The sequence below is a fragment of the Toxotes jaculatrix genome, chromosome 2 (genome assembly GCF_017976425.1).
Source record: "Toxotes jaculatrix isolate fToxJac2 chromosome 2, fToxJac2.pri, whole genome shotgun sequence".
In the NCBI taxonomy this organism is placed as follows: domain Eukaryota; kingdom Metazoa; phylum Chordata; class Actinopteri; family Toxotidae; genus Toxotes; species Toxotes jaculatrix.
Window position 1 is genome coordinate 20,691,393 of NC_054395.1, and position 20,434 is coordinate 20,711,826.

The window sequence follows — 20,434 nt, forward strand, 5'->3', positions numbered from 1 at the left end:
CTATGGCATCAGACGCACAAGCCAGAAGCCCCATGAACCACAGAGGACTCATTAGAATCCCACTGCTGACATTATAACACAGAATTTTTTTTTTAAATTATTATTATTATTATTCACATTATTATATAAAATGACATAATTTGCCTTAGTGTTTCTGATAAGAGTGGGACTCGACTTAGATCAGATGGATATGCGCGCGTGTGTTCGCTGTCTCATTTCCTGACTCTGCCCAGAGAGAGAGAGAGAGAGAGAGAGAGAGAGAGAGAGAGAGAGAGAGAGAGAGAGGAGATACGGGGACACGGAGAGAGCGAGCGAGAGAGAGAGAGTGATTGCAGGGGGAGAGTGAGATAGAGAGAGACGGAGAGAGAGGAAGAGAGAGAGACATAGACATGCACAGCGGAGGAGGAGGTGGGGGAGGCTCCTGATACCAAGACACGGAAAAGCAGGGGAGGGAAAGAGAGAAAGAAAAAGGGGCTGGTGGAGGAAGAAGATCGGGGAGTGGGAGAAAACAGGGGGAATAACACTTGAAGAAAGCCTACAGAGGAGAGGAAGGACAGTACCTAGTGCTTTGGACATCCCCTCCTTTCTTCTCTCAGGCTGTCACATCAGATTGGACTCCGAAGGACCGACACCGCGTCCACCCCAGACCCCATGGGGTAACAGGTATGTCTGACTTCCTTATATTAGTAGTAGTCGTTTTTTATCAGCATTCAGCTCCGCTCCCCTGCTAACAGGTTTGAGATTTCATTCAGACGCGGCGGATATCGTGGGATTTCCATGCCTTTATATCATGTCAACAATTAGTTTTCTACCTCACGGAGCCATCGCGTCTACAGCTGATAGTTAGTGGGCGCACAGGTTGGAGACATGACACAATGCAACTCTTCGCAATCGTGGCACTATTATAGTTCTCCATTGGAAAAGCTACTGTATGAAGGCCTGTCTGTCTCTTATTTTTTTCCGCTGTTTTTTTTTTTTTTTAATTTTATTTTATTATTATTCCAGTCTATAGGAATCATGTTAGCCACAGCATGAGTGTATTTTGACAGCTAAATACTCGACCGAGTGAGCAGGCGACAGTCTGAAAGTACGCCTACCTGTTCCATACGTGACAGCCAGCTGTCTATTGCGCTTGTTGATATTTGGAGAAGCTGTCATTCTTTGACGGGATTCGCACACTGTACATTTCACACATTATGCAGATGATTATGGAACAGACAGTTGCCTTACAGTGGAAAAAAAAATTGCAGTTCATATCTACTTTATAATATGTTTTTATATAGAGGTAGATCGACTGCTGTAAAATGGAAACATTGATATTTGTTGGACTAAACTGACAATTGGAAATACTTTTAAATTATGTAGCGCACGGAGGGGGATACATTTCCAGTTTTCAGAATAGCCTATTATTTTGAATGAATGTCATATACCTGCACAGATGTATCTTTTCCCGGCTATACTTTTAGAGATACCTCCCAACATATGCTAAGGTATATTATGTGACACTTGCAGGCACATAAATCATTCTCTGTTCGGTGATCCCGGTGAAATCTGCAAAGTTTTGAACGGCATGACAACCTATTGCCACATCGGCTTGGGTTCTGGACGGGTTGGGGTGGGTGAGTCGGGGGGGGGGGGGGGGGGGGGCTGTCATGCACTCATATGCACAAGATACGGGTGATGCTCCGTGCAGCCGTATGGAGGGGATTCAAAATGAAAGCGCTCAGAGCCTGGAAGACAAGGGCTTAAACCCTCCTCCTTCTCCCCTCGATTAACCTCCAAAAGGGGGATTTCTCCAGCTGGAAATTTCTGCTGCGTCAACACCCAACCCTAGAGTGCCAGACAAGACAGGGGGGGATTTTGTTTGCAGATGGTGCTCTCGGGTAATTTTTGTAATTGTCGAGGTACCGCTGATCATCACCTGATCCGTATTGAGAGTTGAAAAGTGTGGCGTCAAGTGTTCTCTGTTTATTGGCGACTGAAGCCGAAAGCGTCTCTCCCTCGCTGCTCCCCTGTGCTCGGTGCCGTCTGTATGTGTGTCTGCCGTCTGTGTCTGCCCTCTCAAACCGGTCAGTTCCGTCTTCCTCCATTTTCTACCATGCTTGCTTACCATGTGAGAGGGGAACAACCCCACTTCACTCACGCTCTGTTATGTAGACAGCAAAGTGCGCCTGGCTGTCGTGCACCTCCGGTACAGCCTGCAGCCAGGTGAGTCCTCAACACACGATCTGTAAAAGTGACTCAGATCTTACCTATGTCACTCCTCATCTTATCATTATCTTCGCACTGGGGTTTCCAAACTTTTTTTTTTTTTCTTCAGAAACTTACATCAGCACTGGGATTTCTTTCTTTGGAGATTTTTTTGTGTGTGATTGTTACATCTTGTTGTGTGATGTAAAGTCTGGTTAGAGCCGTTTGTTGCTGATCAGATGACAGAAAAGGGGGACATCAAACCACGTTGTACTGACGTTAAGCAAATTAAACCACAATGCAATTTGCAGGAGATCCTCTTACTCTCTCTGTGGGAGCTGCTGTATCAGAATGGTTTGTGTTTCTGGTTTCTAGTTATTTGTTTGTGTAGTTTGAGGAACTTTGGAGCACAGGCGAACCGTGTTTAACTTTGGTGCCCAGCTTATGGCTATAACTAAGCATACAGGTAGTGTGCATAGTTACGCATCCTGCTTTGTTTGACATCAGCTAACTGGATCTCTGGGATTAAGAGACCATCTAGTGATTTTTCCAAATTGTCTTAGGCCTCCCTGGATTTGAGTGGTTGTTTTGTCCTTCCTAGAGTTAAGGGTTGGCACTTCATATGATAAACCTTCCAAAGTCTTTTATTCACTAATTGAATTACTATAGGCTTGTGTGTGTGTGTGTCATTCGCATGCATGTGTCCATTCACGCACATTTTGTCTGAGTCCTTACGAGCAAGAGAAAACTCAGCTATCTGCTTTTAATGCTGACAGCCCTCAAATATCATGACCTTAAAACAAAGAAACTTGCCAGCCATACTCCCACCTTGGCATGGACTATCTCCCAGAATGCTTTGTGTCTTTTTTTTTCTGTGTGTGTGCCCCCCTGTTGACTCTCTGAGGTTGCACACCTGAGGTGGAGCTGTGTAGTATTACCATTACAAGAGCACTGGACATCAGTGTGTACATGCAGTTGCCTGTGTGTGTGTGTCTGCACCTTCTCCATCTGTGTGTGTTCCTTGGGGAAAATGTAATACAGACCAAGACAACAGCTACAAGGATGAGTGGAGGAGGAGTGTAGGCGAGATCGGCCGAAAGATGGAAAAAATATTAGCTGCGCGTGTGCTTGTGGGATTGGAAAGGAGGATTTGAAGCACTTTCCACTTGTATTATCTCTCATGAATGGACCTTTAAAGTTGATTAAACAAGATAAGTGAGTTAAATTTGTCTTTTCAGTTTTTCTTGGTTAAATCCAAAGTTGAGTGCAGTGTTTGCCGAAGGTGGTGGAGGTTGTTACTCTGAATATTAACAATGAAGGTGGGGCAGGGTGTGAAAGGAGGGTGAGAAAATGAGACGGAGGGGCTTGGTTTGGGTGGTAGTCAGGTTTGGAGCTCGTGACACTTGCCTCTTTGCTGTGTTTATGTGTTTTGTGCACGCGTGTGTGTAAGCCTACTGGTGTGTAGGTGGTTCTCAGTGCGCCCATGCAGGTTGTGGGCTGATCTGTGTGGTAGCAGGTTAGTCGGCTTCAGCTACGCAAACCCTGGGGATGTGGTGTACTACCTCCTCACAAGAGCACGAGCGCGTGTGTTTATGTAGACAACCTGACAATAAACCGTACAGTAAGTTCACCTCATCTGCATTCTCCAGAAACAGAGAAAAGAGGGCAAATGCTCCATAAAGACACATTTGTTCCCTGTTAGCAACCTTGTACTCCATTCATCTCTCTGTCTCTATCGCTCTCTGCCAGTTTTCTCGTCCCGATCCCCCCTCGGAGCTCACTTGTTAATGGGAACACCTGTTAGGCTAACACGCTGCAAAATGAACCGTTTACACTCGCATTTACACATCTTACATGACGCGCCACATCTCTCCAGAGTTTTCTGACAACTGTGTTTTTTATCTTTCATGTTGTGAATGTTATCATTCTCACGTCTGATTTTGTGTTAAGATAGTTTGGCACACATTAACCCCTGGATCCAAACCACCTCCATCCCCCATCCCCCTAATAACTCCCAAGGCTTTTTAGCTTAACCACTTCTATAGCTTATTGTGTAGTGCTGAATACAGGTGTTCCTAATCCCCATGGGGTTACATAGATGCTGTGGGGGATGTGTGTGTGTGTGTGTAACAGCTGTCTTCTCTATCTACCTATCTGACACACTCAACCTCTCCACCCCCTGGCAGCAGGTGAATTTAAGCCATCCCCACCTCAAACCACACACACACATGCAGAAATACTCTCCACCACCCCACTTGTCTTTTCACGTAGGTGTTAATATTTCATAGCTGTGTGTCTGCGAGCACGCACCTGCACGCATGATAGGATGTCAATGAAAGCAATAAGCTCTCTTGTTCTTCTCTTTTGTTCTTTTGTCCCTGAATTTTAAATTGGAAGGTAATTTGCAGTTCTCGCTCTAATTTTTTTAATCTACGACTAAGAATTTAACGTCCAGAAGCAAAATTATAATTTGATCGTTGCTAAAAATAATTGCTAGGGGGTTTTTTTGTTTTTTTGTTTTTTTTTTTGTGCAGGGAAAATGGCAAGATGTCAGAATTTTTCTTAGAAGTTGTTGGTATTGCAAAACACCTTTTGGATCACACATTCCTGAGGAAACAGATGAGGGATTTCAGTTTGTGTGCTTTCATCAGGGTGTGTTTTTCTTTTATTTAGGAATGCGGAGCAGACCGGCTCTTTCCAACCAGAGCCTACGGTCACACAATACTTATCAACATCATGAGTTATTTTCTGGAATTTGACATTTTCTAATATCAGTTATCAAGTGCATCCACGTCCAAAGTAGGGGTAGCCTATAAATCTAATCAGACGCCCTCCATTTTTTTGTTCCTGCTTAATGCACTCCTAATTGTGAGTTTTATGTCCTGTACATTTTCACGTGTTCAGATGCTGTCAAAATAAATACTGCAACAAGGAAAGTGATGACGGCAGTTGTTTCACACGTCAGGTAATGCCAGCCAGCTAGATAACATACTCACATTATCCTTTCAATTAGGTTTCTGTCAGTTGTTAATGAAAGAACAAACAAAGAGGTAGAAATTGTACCTCTATTTTCTCGTCTCTTCAGCTCTCTGATTTGGGCTTTATGTTTCTCAGTGTAGCTTGGTTAGTTAGCAGCAGTGTACTTCACGTTTTCAAGGCTTTCCTTGAAAACGTGCTTCCATAATTTTTCAGCTGTGAATCACCTTAGGTTTTAGGATATAATGACTGAAACCTTTATATTTCTGCTTGAATCATGAAAGAAATGTCCATTTTTTTAATAACTGAGAATCTCTACTTTTTTTTTTTTTTAACCCTGTTCAAAAAAATCTTTATAAGATCACCTTGGTTTGAGTGATTCACACTGTATCACTTTTTGAAACATCAGCCACTGATACTGCTACTCTGATAATAAGCTGACGTTATTCGCATGACTGACTAAATATTGTGTCTTCCCAAATAGAGTTTCTGACTTCTTCCTAAATTATTCACTTATTTTAGAATCCTCTACAAATTGTTTTGTTTGTCCTTGAATGGTTCTAGCTGTTTCTTTATTTGGCTGAGTGTTGTTGATGTGCAGGTTGGGCTTTCTTAATGCAGTATAATTACCTGCCACCGCAGGACTGGTAAACCAGTGGGAAAGGAGTGTCACAAACACACACACAGACACACTCAAAGTACTCCATTGACAAGATAGTTAGGGTTCTCAGCTCTCCACTTTGCAGAAAGGTCACCATCTTTTTAGTTAAATTTATATAACCTATTAAGAGCTCAACGGTTTGGGCTTGGAAAAACCTCTTTGTCAAAGTCTGGGTTTGCAGACTGCTGAAAGCTTTGTATAAGTACATAGTTGTTAGTTGTTATTTTCCCAGTGAAAGAGTTTGTCTTTCATACACACAGTGTGAGCATTTGATGAGAAATTGAGCGGCTTTGAGCAAATACATCTTTAGAAACAGTCAACTAGCCTCGGGCTCTGGCTGGTGAGAGATTTCCATATCAAAGCTCAGGTGAGAGAGAGGGAAAGAGACGGGAGGCAGAGAGAGGAAGGAAAAGAGGGAACGTGAAGGAGAGAGAATGGGGAGAAAGGAGGGAAGAGGAGGTGGGGGGTGTGATGAAACAGACATCCACTCCAAAAGAGTTCTAGCCCTTGTTATTCTGTCGCTTTTTTGTGCGGCACAGTTTAGTCTGTGTGTGTCAGTGCTGTCTGTCTCAATCTAAACTCCTGCATTAAAAAAAACACACAGAAGGAAGGTTGGAAAGACTCGGATACAAACCAACACCTTTCTCGACTCAGCACCACACAAATACTGTCTCTACAACCTTGTGTTGACCGGCGCTGACCGCAGAAACACTGTGTGGAGCAGAAAATGGTTTTCTCCCACTAATACAGTATAACATCTGACCTGTGAGCTTCTGCCAATATTTGGATCCCTGTTTAATATTATTACTGAAGCATAAAACCATAATTTTCCCTGGAAATATTTCTCTTCTTTTGCTAAAAGTATCAGACCTGACCCCATGGAATTGATGGCGACACTCTAATTAATGGATAGAGTTTTCGTTTGCTACTTTCAAAGATGTGTGCGTGTGTGTGTGTGTGTGTGTGTGTGTGTGTGTGTGTGCGTGCGTGCGTGCACGTGTATGTGTGTGTGTGTGTTTCTGATGAACATTATCCTGCTTTGTAGAGTTTTGTAATCCAGCCATGGACTCAGGATAGAGTGCTAAAGTGCTGCTAACAAGGCCTGTTTAACATTCTCTCCCCTGCTCAACATACAATTATTCCACTTCGCTGCCATTAACATGTACAGTAGGACTGGGCTTTTAATTGGCCTGATATGACTAATGCCAGATCAACTTGGATTTGCTAATTAGTTTTTGCTTTAAAAGTGCCATCAGGACATGAAATATTCATTGATGTGAGGTGGAGCGAGGACTGTGGGTGGTATTAGTGGGATATTAGTGGTATAGGCAGGCTGCTCGACTGTGCCGGGAGAAGAGATTGAACCTACATTGGCCTGTTGTGGTCGGTTATTCATACTTTGGGTGAGGTGTTAGTTTTTCGTCATAATTTCAGACACCCCCACACGCACACACACAAAGCCACACATTCATCCCGCGCGCACATACACCACCTCCATTCTCAGCATCACAAGGCCACCTCTTCTTCTCCAGCCCCCACCTCCTCTCTCTCTCTCTCTCTCCCTCTCTCTCTCTCTCTCTCTCTCTCCTGCTCTCACCTCCCCCTCTGCCCTTCTCCCCCTTCCCATTATTTCATCTGTTCTTTTTTTTCTTGCCTCCTCATTTCACATCCTTTTCTCTCGTCAACTTTTCCCGTTCCTTCACTTCACCCTAGCCCCCGTCCTCCCCGTGCCCTCTGCTCCGTCCCAGCTGCATCTCCCTCTGCTTTTTTCTCCAGTCCTCCTCTCCCTCCTACTCTTCCACCACCTTCTCCTTTTCTTTTTCCCTCCCACTCCTTAATCTTCCACCTCTCCTCCTCCTCCTCCACCACCCCCCTCCTCTGCTGTAAGTGGGCCAGGTGCCTCCTGTGGCCTCCCCTACTCCATTTCTCATTTTTACCCTTCCTCTACTCCCTTTCTCATTTTTACCCTCTCCCTTTCCCTGTTCCCTTTCTCATTTTTATCTTTCCCCCTGACCCTAGCTCTTATTTATACATCCTGTTAATGCAACAGCTAGCGACAACGGACGCGGGGTCCAGTTTTTGCTAAAACACAAACATTTTTTGGCCTGATGCACTCGTAGTTTCCAAGTTAGAATAACTTCTCTCTTTAGGTTAGAAGGTGACTTCTCAAAGGCGGAGTGGTGTTATTTTGATATATACAGGCTTTTTCAGCACCCCAAAAGAAACCGATCGTTATTCCATATTATTATGTGAACTTTGGCAGTCTGTAATGAAAGTGGAGCTTTTGTCGTTGTTGCTGGACATTTTATGAGCTCCCCCCCGTGTTAGTGTAGTTCCCTTTATGAACAAGAGATGTGAAGCCAATCCAAATGTGAACAGAAGTGAGTAAGTTCACATCCCCTTTTCAGTGGCGAGGGGCAAATTCCCCCAACGGCCTTCTCGCGTCTCTTTCCTATGTTGCCTTCGCACAAACACATCTAAGCATGCACACAACGCGCACGCACACACACACTGATACAGGCATATACATGGAAGTCTCATTGTTGCTGTCTTTTTGTTCTCTTCTTGCTCTGTGAATGCACACGGTGAACTGGCAACGTGCTTTTCACCTCATCTCGTCCCCTGCATTTTTTTTCCCCCCACTCTTCCTCTTTTCACTCATTGTCATTCTCTTTGCCTTTGTCTCTGGCTGGCTCTCTCCCTTGCCCTCTTCTTTTTGCTGTCTCTTTCTCACCCCCGCACCCCTCCCTCCTGTCTTCTATCTCACCTCCCCCCTCCCGGTTGTTTTGGTGTGTGCGCTGGTGTGTCACGAAGGGGGTGGCAGTTGATTGGTGGTTGGTGGTTTGGACGGACACCTGATACTGGCACTGCCTCACAATGTGGGAATGTGTGACTTCTTCAAAATTAGGTTTCCAAGGTGGGTGTTGTCCTTAGCATTGGTGAGCACGATCATGAGAGTTTACACAGTGGTCCTTTTGTCTCTCCCTCTCTCTTTGTGTCTCTTATGTCTGGCTATGCCACTACTGTACACGAATTTGCAGTTCTTTCCATCGCTGTCAGGGAGGGGGGCGGGCAGCAATAGTTCCAAAAGCCTGTAAGCCATGGCAGCCGTTCATGTTAGTCAACAGGTGACAGTCAAACGTCAAACCGCATCCGAGTAAACACGCTCTGAGTGAAAAGACAGACAGATAAGGAGGGGGGTGAGCATGACAGAAGAGGAGAGCTCAGGAAAGAAGTGAGGATCCAGGTGAGGCATTTGTCTGGTTTAACCTCGCTCTTCGTTAATCACGGCGGACGTGGTAGCCTCAAGCCACGCCACTGCCCGTACAGAATCCTTTAAAAAGTTGCTTGTTTTAAGAACTTGCATTTCAGCAAAAAACTTGAAATTTGACTTGAAGTCTATTTTTTTTTTTTTTTTGGCAATAGCTTTAGACAACATAGCATTACATTGCATTAATTTCTCCAAGAACAGCCAGTCACACCACAGCACAGAAACAAGACAAAGAACTTCAGTGATGTTGCATCTTCCTCAATCACCATTACTCAGCAGAAGGACCACAGTCAAAGCGTGTTAAAGCTGTTGAAAAGATCAGTGAGGGGGCAGACCCTCACTATCGACGCTACATATTGATGAATGTCTGTGGTGATACAGTGCGCCGTATATTGAAGTCTTGCAGGCAAAATTGAGTGTCCTCCATGTCTAGCTCTCCACTAGTCCACTAAAGCAACTCTACAGTAGATGAGAAACCCAGTGAGGCTCTGCAACCATTGATCCTGTTCCTTCTGCCTTCTATTCTTCTTTCGCGGCTTCCAACGCTACTTTTCTATCGTCTCTGTTGTTTTCTTATTTGTTCCCCATCGCTCTTCCTCTCCCTCTTTTTTTTTCCCTCTTGCGTCTCCTGACTGCCTCCCTCTTTCTTACCCTTCACTTGTCTCTTTTCTGACTCCAAAATGCGAGTCTCTCTATATTTAGATGCTCCTCTCCCCTTGATTTCTCTTCCTTTATCTCACCTCCTCTTTTTTTCTGCCGTTGAAGGACAGATTCGCAAAAGCTCTCCGAGATTCATCAGTGTTGTATAGTAGCTGCTTTTTGATCAGCTTGATGAGTGACAACACAGCCTCAGGCTATTATATACAAATGTGTTTTTATAAACACTTCTCCATCTATATGTAAATCACTGTGCCGTGCAGTTGCTGTTGTACTCTAGGTTGTGAGAACGTTAGTTATAAGTGAATGTTGCATGTTGAGGGCTAAGTTAATGTGGTAAAAAAAGTGTTTTTCTTGTTTGTGTGTGCTCTGGAGTGTTTGTGAATTAGATTAGCTGGGAGTGAAGTCTCAAGCAAGTATTTACACAGGGGGGGATGGAGGGTGTGCCTGTTGAACTTGTGAGTACATACTTAAGCTGCGGCTTTTTTGCTCCTCTCTTTGCATGAGCTCATTGTAAGCTGCGGCCCAGTGTGGATTTGAGAAAGATGCCTCTGTTTGCTGTCTGACAGAGCGACAGTCACACCAAGTTACCCTTACACACACAGACACACACTCTGGACACCCGCATCGGCACCAGATAGCGACTGGCCACCGGCATTGAGTCACCATCATTCAGTCACACATTTTTAACAAACAACAATTAGCTTTCAGTTCTCAGACATTTCAGATATTTATTCCTTTAGGACTGGTGGTGTTGTACCATATGTTCAGTTTTTACATCTTCTCCCTCCTGGTAACCCTTTGTTTCATTTCCTCCATACTGTTCATTTGCTGCGTGTGTGTGTGTGTGTGTGCGCGTGCGTGTGTGTGTGCGTGTGCGTGTGTGTGCGTGCTGTTGTCTGAGACCTTTGGAGCTGGTGGCTGCAGTGACTGTTTTAACAGCTCGGGAACAGGCTGCTTGTGTTCTGTGTGGTACAGTCATGTACAGTCGTGTCTAGCTGAGTCGTGACAGGTTGCTTTTTTGCTGTGACAGGTTTTGTGTTAAGACCATTGAAAGGGTCTGAACACACACATGCACACAGATGCGCACACACACACACACACACACACTGAGTGGCCTGCTGGCAGAGAGAGATCAGGGTGGGTGTTAAATGTGAGTTTTGAGCCCATCCATAGCCGTATATTGTCATCATCACTTTAGCCACAAAGCCATTTGGTGCTTCTCAAAACATCACTCAGATTTGCCAAGTGACAAAAATTTTGTAAGGCTGGCGGATGTAAAAGGAACCTAGAAGGATAAGGAAAGAATTAAAGGAGATTCTGTTTTGTTTTGTTTTGTTTTTTGTTTTTTTTGTTTTTTTTAACAACCTTGATGTAATTTTTAAAAAAATATTTTTTTGGCACTCATACTCATTGAGGGTACGGAACATGAGCGGTCATCCAAAATATTAGTTATAATCCCTTATAGCAAAATTTTGAATAACTCAAGTGCACAGTATGGCCAAAAATATGTGGACAGCCCTGTCAACATACATTTGTGTGCAGTAGGTCTGGTGTTGTCGTGGTACAGGTTGGGTCTCATGGGACATCTTCAGCCTACAATGATGTTTAAGACAGTAGGCGGCCTACAACAGTTTTGGGAAGACCCCTTTTTCTGTTTCAACTTGACAAAGAAGTGGTGTTTAAGTTTGCTGTGAAAGAGCTTGACTGGCCTGCACAGAGCCCTGAACTCAACCCCGTCAAAAACCTTTCGGGATGAACCGACTGCAAGTCAGGCCTTATCGCCCAACATCCGTGCCCGACCTCATTAATTCTCTTTTGGCTGAATGGGAGTAAATCCCTGCAGCCAGGTTCCAAAATCTTGTGTAAAACCTTTTCAGAAGAGTGGCTGTTCTGAGAGGCTGTTCTAGCAGCATATTAATGTGGGTGTAATGTTCAGGCCACCGCATTTTTGTGTGTCTGTAGCACAATTAGTGAGTAAAGTGAAGTTTAGTAAGAAAGTCTGTTTGCAAAATATATTGGACGTGATCAAATAAGTGTGGTTTCTTTTGTGATAATCTGACTGCTCCCCTGTAGGTCCCCTGTTGTGGTGTTAGGCATGGTGTCAATCAAACTCAGTGGCTAAAAATGCAAAAATAATCCAGGTTATTAAAAAAATGCATTTATATGTAAAAATAAGAACTTTAGAAGATGAGACCGTGTTGAACACGACTAACCACTAACTCTGGTTAGGAAAGCAAAGATGATGCATCTGTGACGAGAAAAAAAAACCCTTACACAATAGAGAGTTCCCAGAAGTCAGGAACTAATCCTACTATTAGACATGTCACACCTTAAACCCCCCCCCCCCCCCCCCCCCAATGATATCAGGGTTTTTTTCCGCTGCAGATGAATCTGCAAACTGTTGCAGTGATGAAACTGGGTTTTACACCTGGAGACCATGCAAGTTGATGCAGCCATTGTCACATGAGACTGCCCTCCCTCCACCACCACCGCCACCACCACCACTGACATCAATCTCCTCCCACCTGCAAAACCAAATGCAGACACTTCCTGTAGGTGATTTCACTTCCCTGTACCACAGAGATATATATTTTCCAAACAACAACCCCTTTCCTGTCATAAAATTGAACTTAAACCTGAGTAATTATGAGAAAGTACCGTCATACATTTAGAATAGAATAGAATAGAATAGAATAGAATAGAATAGAATATACTTTATTGATCCCTTTGGGAGGTCCCTTGGGGAAATTTGGGTACCAGCAGCAGTACAACACCAAAAAACACAGTAAGCCGTTGTTTAGCCGTTGTAGTTTTTAGGTGATTAATGATAGAGCAGTAAAAATAAAAAAGTAAAACTCAGTAACTAATAATACACAGAATACGCAGAATATAATTATCAGTCAACACAGATACTGTATATAAGTACATACACTTGTATATTCTCAATGTATATACATACATTATCTGTGGTTTCACTATAGCTGCAATGAGTAGCTGTTGACAGATGCTATGTTTTTACACTAAACTTTAGTATGAAGAAGACAAATGCAAGATTCTAGCGCTGGTCATTTGACATTTGAATGACACCTCGAGCTTCAGTTCATCAGAACTCCACCCCTGTTTGCATAGGTGGCTCGTCCTGGCTACTCTCTATGTTCACAGCAACACGTATCAAACAAAAGACTCAGTGTCTGACTATCTGTTTCCGTGCCTTCACCTCACCTCTCCTCCCCCCTCTCTGCCTTTCACATCCTCACTTCCTTTGCTTCTCCCATTCTTTCCTCCCCTTGCTCCATCCCTTTATTTCCAACTCTCGCTCTCATTTCTCCCTGTCCTCTCACCTTCCCTCCCTCCCGTATAGCCCTCTTTCCTTGTCTTACAGTCCTCCTCATCCGCCCCTCTCCGCTCCTCCCTCCCGCTCTCCCCCTCCTTTCATTTTGGGTTCTCCGACAGTGGTAATGAGATGTTTCATTATTTGCATTTCACAGCTTTTAATAGAGAGAGAATTTAGGCTAAGCCCCGGGTCGTCAGTCAGGGAGTTACCATAGGAGACATAGCAGGCTTAGGGGCCTAGAGAGAAAGATAGCCCAGAAACTACACGCACACACACACACACACGCATGAATGTCTAGGAGGAAGACACGGAAGAAAAGACATAAAAAGACAAATGGAGAGATGGGGTGATATGGGCATTTCTCACCCCTTTTTTTCTTTGAATCCGTAGATATATTAGATACTATCAATGACACTTTGCGGGCCATCAGAGGAGCTTGAGGTCATGCAGACACTTGGTCATCAAGTTCAGACAAGAGGACATCCGTGTTAACGTCTTAGAGTCACACCTTTTTGCGGTCACTCTGGGATGATCCAAGTCCATCCTTACTATGGCTGGAGTTCCATAAGATCACTCTAGGATTAACACCTGTGTGGCTAAAGGTGAGAGGAAAAGGTGGCAGAAAAGGGCTGGAGCTGCTGAACTGTACCAATTCTTGTAACAAGAATGGGAGGCTTATGGAAGCAGATCTTTTGGCAGGTGAGCTGAATGTGAACATGTGCAAAAAGCATGATGAGTAGTATGGAGGTCTTCAGGTGTAGAGGAGGGTCCAGGTATTGTTTTCGGGCAGTGCGTGCCGGGTGGGACTGAAGGGAGGGGAAGCGAGGGATGAAGGGAGTAGTGCTAAGTCTCCCTAAGCCTCCTGGATCCTCTTTGGTCCCTCTCCACATGACATGGCTATCCTTCTTTGAGTCAATCTCTTCCTCCACCTTGGCTCCTTGGATGACGGCCAAAGAAACAGAGAGCGGACACAGAAAGGGAGAGCAAGGTAGAGGTGCAAAATATGGCATGATTAGAGCTGGTGGTGAAGGTGGAGAAAATAAAGGTGGACAGATGGAGGGTGTGTGATAAAAGAAACAAGGGAAACTGACAACGCGAACCCACCGAGCGAGATATTTAACGAAGTCAGAGTCAGAGATAAAATGAGAGACAAACATGAACAGTAGCTTATTTTCAACAGAAAGTATAGGACAAAGAAGCTAAGGATGAGCCATTCATAGCTAATAGCATAGTTGTGTTATTTTTTTCTAATTGCAGCTTGCATGCCTGCCTGTGTCTCACTGTGTGTGCATCTGTGTGAGTATGTGTGTGTGTTATTTTTGTCCGTGCCTGCCTTGTTGATGGGCTGCCACCCTGGCTTGTCCCGGAAGGCTGCCAGCTCCGTCGGATTGGGGATTAACCCCGGGATAATGGCCTTGATGCCCAGTTGAGTGGAAGCAAAGCTGTTTAAAAAATATTGGCTGCCTGAGTCACTCTCCCCTCTCTTCCTGTCTCCCCCTCTTTCTATCTTCTGTCTCTATCTTTCTAGCCTTGCAGTCTCTGTGACTCTGCTCTATCTGTTTTCTCTCTGTTTTTCACTGTTCTTTATCTCTCTCATTCTCGGGCACTACCCTTTTCTTTTCCTTTTTTTTCCTCTTTTGGCTTTCCACTTTGCTTCGTTTCTGTGTAACCTCATTCTGTGTTCAGAGTGAACTTTCACGGGCCTCGTATTTGCAAGCGTTCAGTGACATTTGTCACACATTCAGGATTCTGTCGTGGATTTGAAAATAATGGAAGCAACCGTTTCGATTAAATTTAACTTTCGATTTTTTTTTAAGTAGAAAGATTAATAGATTTTACTCTCTAGTAACTGTCTTCTGTCACACTGTCACGTGTTTGAAGAACAGTGCCAACATTGTCCGCCAGTTATGATTTTAATTCCATTTGTGCGAGCTGCAATTTTTTCCCAGTATTTTCTCTCATTATATAGGAAGAAATCCACTTGCAAGCAAACAAATTCTTTCTTCCTGTACTGCTTAATTTTTCATAGATATTAGCATATCATGTCAGAGATTCTCTTAATGTTTTTTTTTTTCTTGAGGCTAACATCGTTTATTTCACTTTGTTTTGAAAGCTTTACAGAATACATAATTCATTCTGTGCAGACCTGCCAACCTGTTTGCCTTTACCACAGAAACTGCCTGCTATGATATGATAGTGTGCTGGTGCAAGTCACTACTAGAAAATATGCAAAAGGAACGTGTTGCTTTTTTAGCCTAACTGATTTGTAGCTGAGGCATGAAGCTGGGATGGCTGACAACATAAATGCCAGCTCTTGGCTACTGAATCCCAACTTGATGTCCCCTCCTCCTTCCTCCACACATTCATTCACTTCTTCAGTCTCCGGCCAGTTTTTACTGCGTCCTCCCTGCTGATTTTTAGGTACAACGCCAAGATAAAAGTAGGGATGTGAAAAGGAGGGAATTCACTGCGAACAGAGAATCCTCTAATGCAGAAATGAGATGAGACGGTGGTGCACTGGTACATAAAAGCTGGAGTGTGAGTACAGATCAGATTATATTACGTTATATTGTTAGTTTATTATTACTCTTAAAACTTATTTAACCTTTAATTAAATGACTTTTTGGTCTCTTGAGGGCAGTGTAACAATCCATTAACACAGCATGACATGTTATCATCTTATAAAGTTGAAAGCTAAACAGGTTAGTACACAGCTTATCCCTTTTTACACCAGAATAAGCACAGATATGTGCATTTTTTAAATGCAGGTAAACCCACTAAAAAGAAAAAAAAGGTGATTGATTCTTTTCCCATTGCCAGTAGATGAGTTTGCCTTTCTGTTTTTTTTTTTTTGTGTGTGTGACACATTCAACATAAAGTAGCATGGCAGCCAGGAGGTTATTTACTTACTCTAACCTCGCTGTCTTGCCAGTGTTGCATCTTGCAGTGTTGCTTACGAAAAACAAAATTGCCCTTGCACACTTGTCATAGCATCATGCCCGGAAAAGGGGCAGAAATTAGCGTCTTCACTTGAGTCTCATGTTTACATCACTGCACTGAGACAAACTCAGAATTAAACTCATAATTATCTGTGGTAGTTTGTTGCAACAAGAAACCTCTTCCACACTACTTACAGTCATTTGATCCATTGCTAACAGAAAAAAAAGTTTGGATTAGTGCAGATAAGCAAAGACAAAAACTGGTACCAGTGATCTTAAATGACCAAAAATGCACATATGCTTTGCTATTTTTTGCAGCAAGCGTACATTAGCAGAAATAATTTCAGTCTGCTGCTACAGCTATCACTGTGTTTTGTTTTGGTTTTTAAATTTATTAATGGGTTTCTATTTATTTATTTATTTAATTTATTTTACCACTCACATGATGGGCTCTGTGAACTCACTTCTGTTGGACATGCTCGTCCAACCAAAGTCATTTTATCAAATAATGAGCAGAATTGTTACATTTGTTGGGCAGATGACCACAATATGAATGTGGAGTGATTGCTGAGGGTGGCAATTTTACCAGCAGCACACTGGCAGCTAAATGATTATTTGCCCCGACCGACTAGAAATCCCTCAATTCAAAATAGGTGTATGAAACTGCCTGGTTGGTGTTAACATGCACATGAAAGAACCTTGTACCTGCACGGATGTTAATGAGGAGTGCAGCAACAGACACATTTTAGCAAAGAGAAAGTGCTTAAATTGGGTTTTTATTTGCGAAAATATGTTGTGTAGTCATGTTTTATCACCCTCTGTAAAGCCGTTTCACATGCTGTAACATCTTCAACCAGTGTGATATCTGAATACCTTGTGAAATCACAGCATGAGCCCGCTGTGGAAGCTGTCTGTGTTAAACCCCATACAAACAAAGTATCACTCTGCCTTTGATCCAGAAGGACCTTGCGCTCCATCTCCCCTCGGTCCTGTGCGGTCAAGGAGGCAGAGAAGTGGCTCGGAGGGACAGGCTGCATTAAGAGAAACACAAGAAGAAGGAGGAAGCCCCATTCTCTCACTCCATCACACGTCTCATCTCTTTAGTCGTCTGGCTGGGGCCTAAAGTGACTTTGCTGTGATGTGACCAGGACAAACCGAGTGTGATGCCATGACGGCTCTGCTAAGCGTGTGAACGTGTGTGTTTTTAGTTCTTGCATGTGTTTGTGTATTTAGGGGCAAGGACTATGTGTGTGTGTGTTAGTGAGGAACGGGGCTCTTGAATTTGTGTGTGTATACAAGGGAAGGGGGGGGGTTAAGGAGGACAGTCACTTTTGATTTGGCCTCAGAAGGGTGACAGGGACTTGGAGTTCTAGTGGCATGCTTTACTGAAACAATCGTCTCTGACCACAAATAAGCGCTCACAGACTGTCAGCCTGTCTTCTGATGACTTTTTCCTTGCTTTTTTTTCTTTTTTTTTTTACGGTGAAATTTCATAGAGGGATGAAAAGATTTTTTTTCTGCTCTGTGACATCCTGAGAGCAGGCTTTAGTTTCTGTAGCCTTGGTGAGACTGCTAATGCGTTGGATGAGACACAAAAGTCTCTGCCTTTCTCTCTTTCGTTGATTGTCTGACAGCTTCATTTTACCTTACTTTCCCGTCTTGTGTCAAGTGTATATTTGGAAAAAAAAAAGTGGGCTATAAATCAAGGCTGTACTCATTTAGTAGAGGGAGGGGGTTTTGGTCCTGCTGATGGCCCAGGCTCATGGGGTAAGACGGAGTAGCTCTTTGAGGAAATTAAAAGCCAGGATGAAAACTGCAGTGGTTTTTGTGGGTGTTTATGGACTACTGTAGGGGTAGCATTGGGATCGGTTCCTCTGGAAAAGGGTTCTCTGACTGGAGGGAATTGGACATGCTAAAATTAAACAAGCCAATTAGGCAAGCAAAGAGTTTAGAGGTCAAAGCGCACTCTATTGAAGTTCCTCTTCTCTGCCTAACTACTAACTCCGTACGTCTCTGCGTCTGTTGAAGCAATAAATCTGACTCGACCTCTCCCTCACTGTTTCACTCAGTCCTTCACTGTTGTCTTACCCTCGACTGATCATTGTTTTTGTCAAATTTGAGGCACCATTAAACATGTCTTTGGGTTCAATCCTAGCCACACGTCCCTCAGAAACATGGCCCTCCCGTGTGAGAGTGCGGTATCACACTGACATTATCATTAACTCTTTGGACATTCATTACCACACAGAATGAAAAGTTGCTCTAATGAACTTTGGTCCCAGTTACCAGACTTTATTCCCACAATGCGGGTATCTGTTTAATATCATTGATATATTTAATAGCAATGATATTAAAATTGCCAAGGATTGTGCTAAGACTGCATTAAAGTAAGTTCATGCAAATTATAGTAAAATAGATTTTCTCCACTACCCCCACTACTTTCTACTATGGCTGCAATTAATATTTTCAACAATAATTAATCAGCTGATTATTTTCTCAATTAATTATGCACTGCAATTTCCCACAGTCCAAGGCAATGTCTTGTTTTGTCCAACCAAAGGTCCAAAACCCAAAGAGATATTTTTTCTTTCTTTTGTCATGTATGACAAATCCTCACATTTGAGAAGTTGGAACCAATTTTTGCTTAAAAAATGACAAATGAGTTACAGTATCTGATGATCGATTAATCAACTAATCATTGCAGCGTCACCCTAACAAAAAAAAAAAAGTCATATAAAACTACTGACAGTGTGTCCTGCTGATTATCCAAAGTAAGCAGATCATTTTTAATGTTGTGAGTGACACACATTACATTCCTTCAATGAACTGGTGTGGAAGCAGAAATCTCAAAGGTGAATATCTCAAACCATCAGCATGGCCATTTCTTTGTAGTTTGGGTGGACCAACCCTTTAAATTCGGTTCTCTTGCTAATACACTGCTGTCATTAGCATGTTGCTCGTTGACTTGAGTGCTTGACTTTGTTATTCCACATTGTTACGAGGATGTTGAAATTCCTAGCAAAGATGAAAACGGACGGAGCTCGAAGACCCTGAATGGAACACTTGAGCAGTGGCAGTCTTATTCCCGCAGTGTGATTTGGTATAGCACACTTTCTTTCACTGCTTCCTCTGTGCTACCAGTAGATGCATGTCTCAAATGGGAATTGCTGATTGGCGTGTGCGGTACAGTGACCCTGTATTTCACCATTCACACTGGCTAGAGAAAGTGCAGAATAGCAGGGTATTTCTCAGTGAATAAATGACTTCTTCTGTGTTTTATGCTGCTCTGAGAAGGAGCCTATCTTATAGACCTGGCTATACAATTGAATGTGCCAGTGGCCCTGAGAGAAGAAGAGCAGAGAGAGGAGGAGGAGGAGGAGAGCTGCTGTGTCTTTAAAGCCGCTTGTCTCCAAAGGTGAGAGGTGAAGACTCTCAATGCCTCCATCAGGGCATCGCAGAAAGGAAATATCTCAAGGTTAGACCGCCAATAGATTTTTTTCAGAGAAATATGTGAGCCAGAGGATAAAAAGACTTGCGTCAAAACTTGCCTTTTGAGACTCTGAGGGACACTGTTATTCTACATTCACACCTGAGTTTCTTCCTCCTCACGATTCTTTCTCTGACTTAAAGAAATGCCAATCAGAGTGAAAGTTTGTGAGTCGTTCATTGATCGGACTCAGGACATTTTTTTTTTCTTTAGCAAGGGAGGCTTCAGCGGTTGTCACCATCACTCCATCCACTCGTCCAGTGCTGTTCATAGGAGGTGTGTTTGTCCAAGTGGACGTGGGAGACACTGTGGATTTATCTGATCTTACAAGCCATCAGGTTGAGCAGAGCTTTGCTAAACATGACCTGAAGTGTGCCGGCCCCCGAGCAAACGCTGCTGTCACCTTGGCCAACCCGAGCTGTCATGTCTCAGAATGGCCCATGAGAGCTGACAGCTGTGGCGTTCCCAAAACAAATCACTGCTGCGTTTGGTAACACTCCGCGTCCCCGCGATTTAGCCCTCACCGAGACGAGAGTGGGAGCGGCGGCTGCTAATGCTCTAGCTAATTCACTGCCCGAGTGTGTGTGTGTTCATCTTCTGCTTATTCTCTGCTTGTGTGTATGTTTGTGTTTGCCAGGGCTTATGTGGTTTCTCTTTGTTTTTCCGCCACCTCGTTGAATGGTTCGGCGTAGCAATGTTCAAATCTCCTTTTGTCTCCTCCTGCTCTCCTCTCCTCTGTGGCCTTTACCTGCATTCCTTCTGTTGTGTGTGAGTTCAGAATGCCTGTCATATGTCATCTAACCAATACAGAGCTGAGAAAAAAAAACAGGGAATAATGTTTCATCTATGTACACTCAAGCAAAAACCCACTAATATGTTAGATTGATGTGAAGAAGTGAAGAAGCTTTATGGGCTA

At 43.5% G+C, this 20,434-nt stretch overlaps 1 protein-coding gene across 4 annotated transcripts in view; it reads left to right on the forward strand.

Annotated features, from left to right (window-relative positions):
- Window positions 1-343: 343 nt before the first annotated feature.
- zbtb46 (zinc finger and BTB domain containing 46) overlaps window positions 344-20,434 on the forward strand; it is a 55,983-nt gene continuing 35,892 nt past the window's right edge. For 2 of the 4 annotated variants that reach the window (XM_041055744.1, XM_041055754.1), the window contains exon 1: window positions 344-663. The gene's annotated coding sequence lies outside the window, so the exon portion shown is untranslated. The remainder of the gene's footprint in view (window positions 664-20,434) is intronic. The other 2 variants (XM_041055773.1, XM_041055764.1) reach the window with 2 other exon arrangements.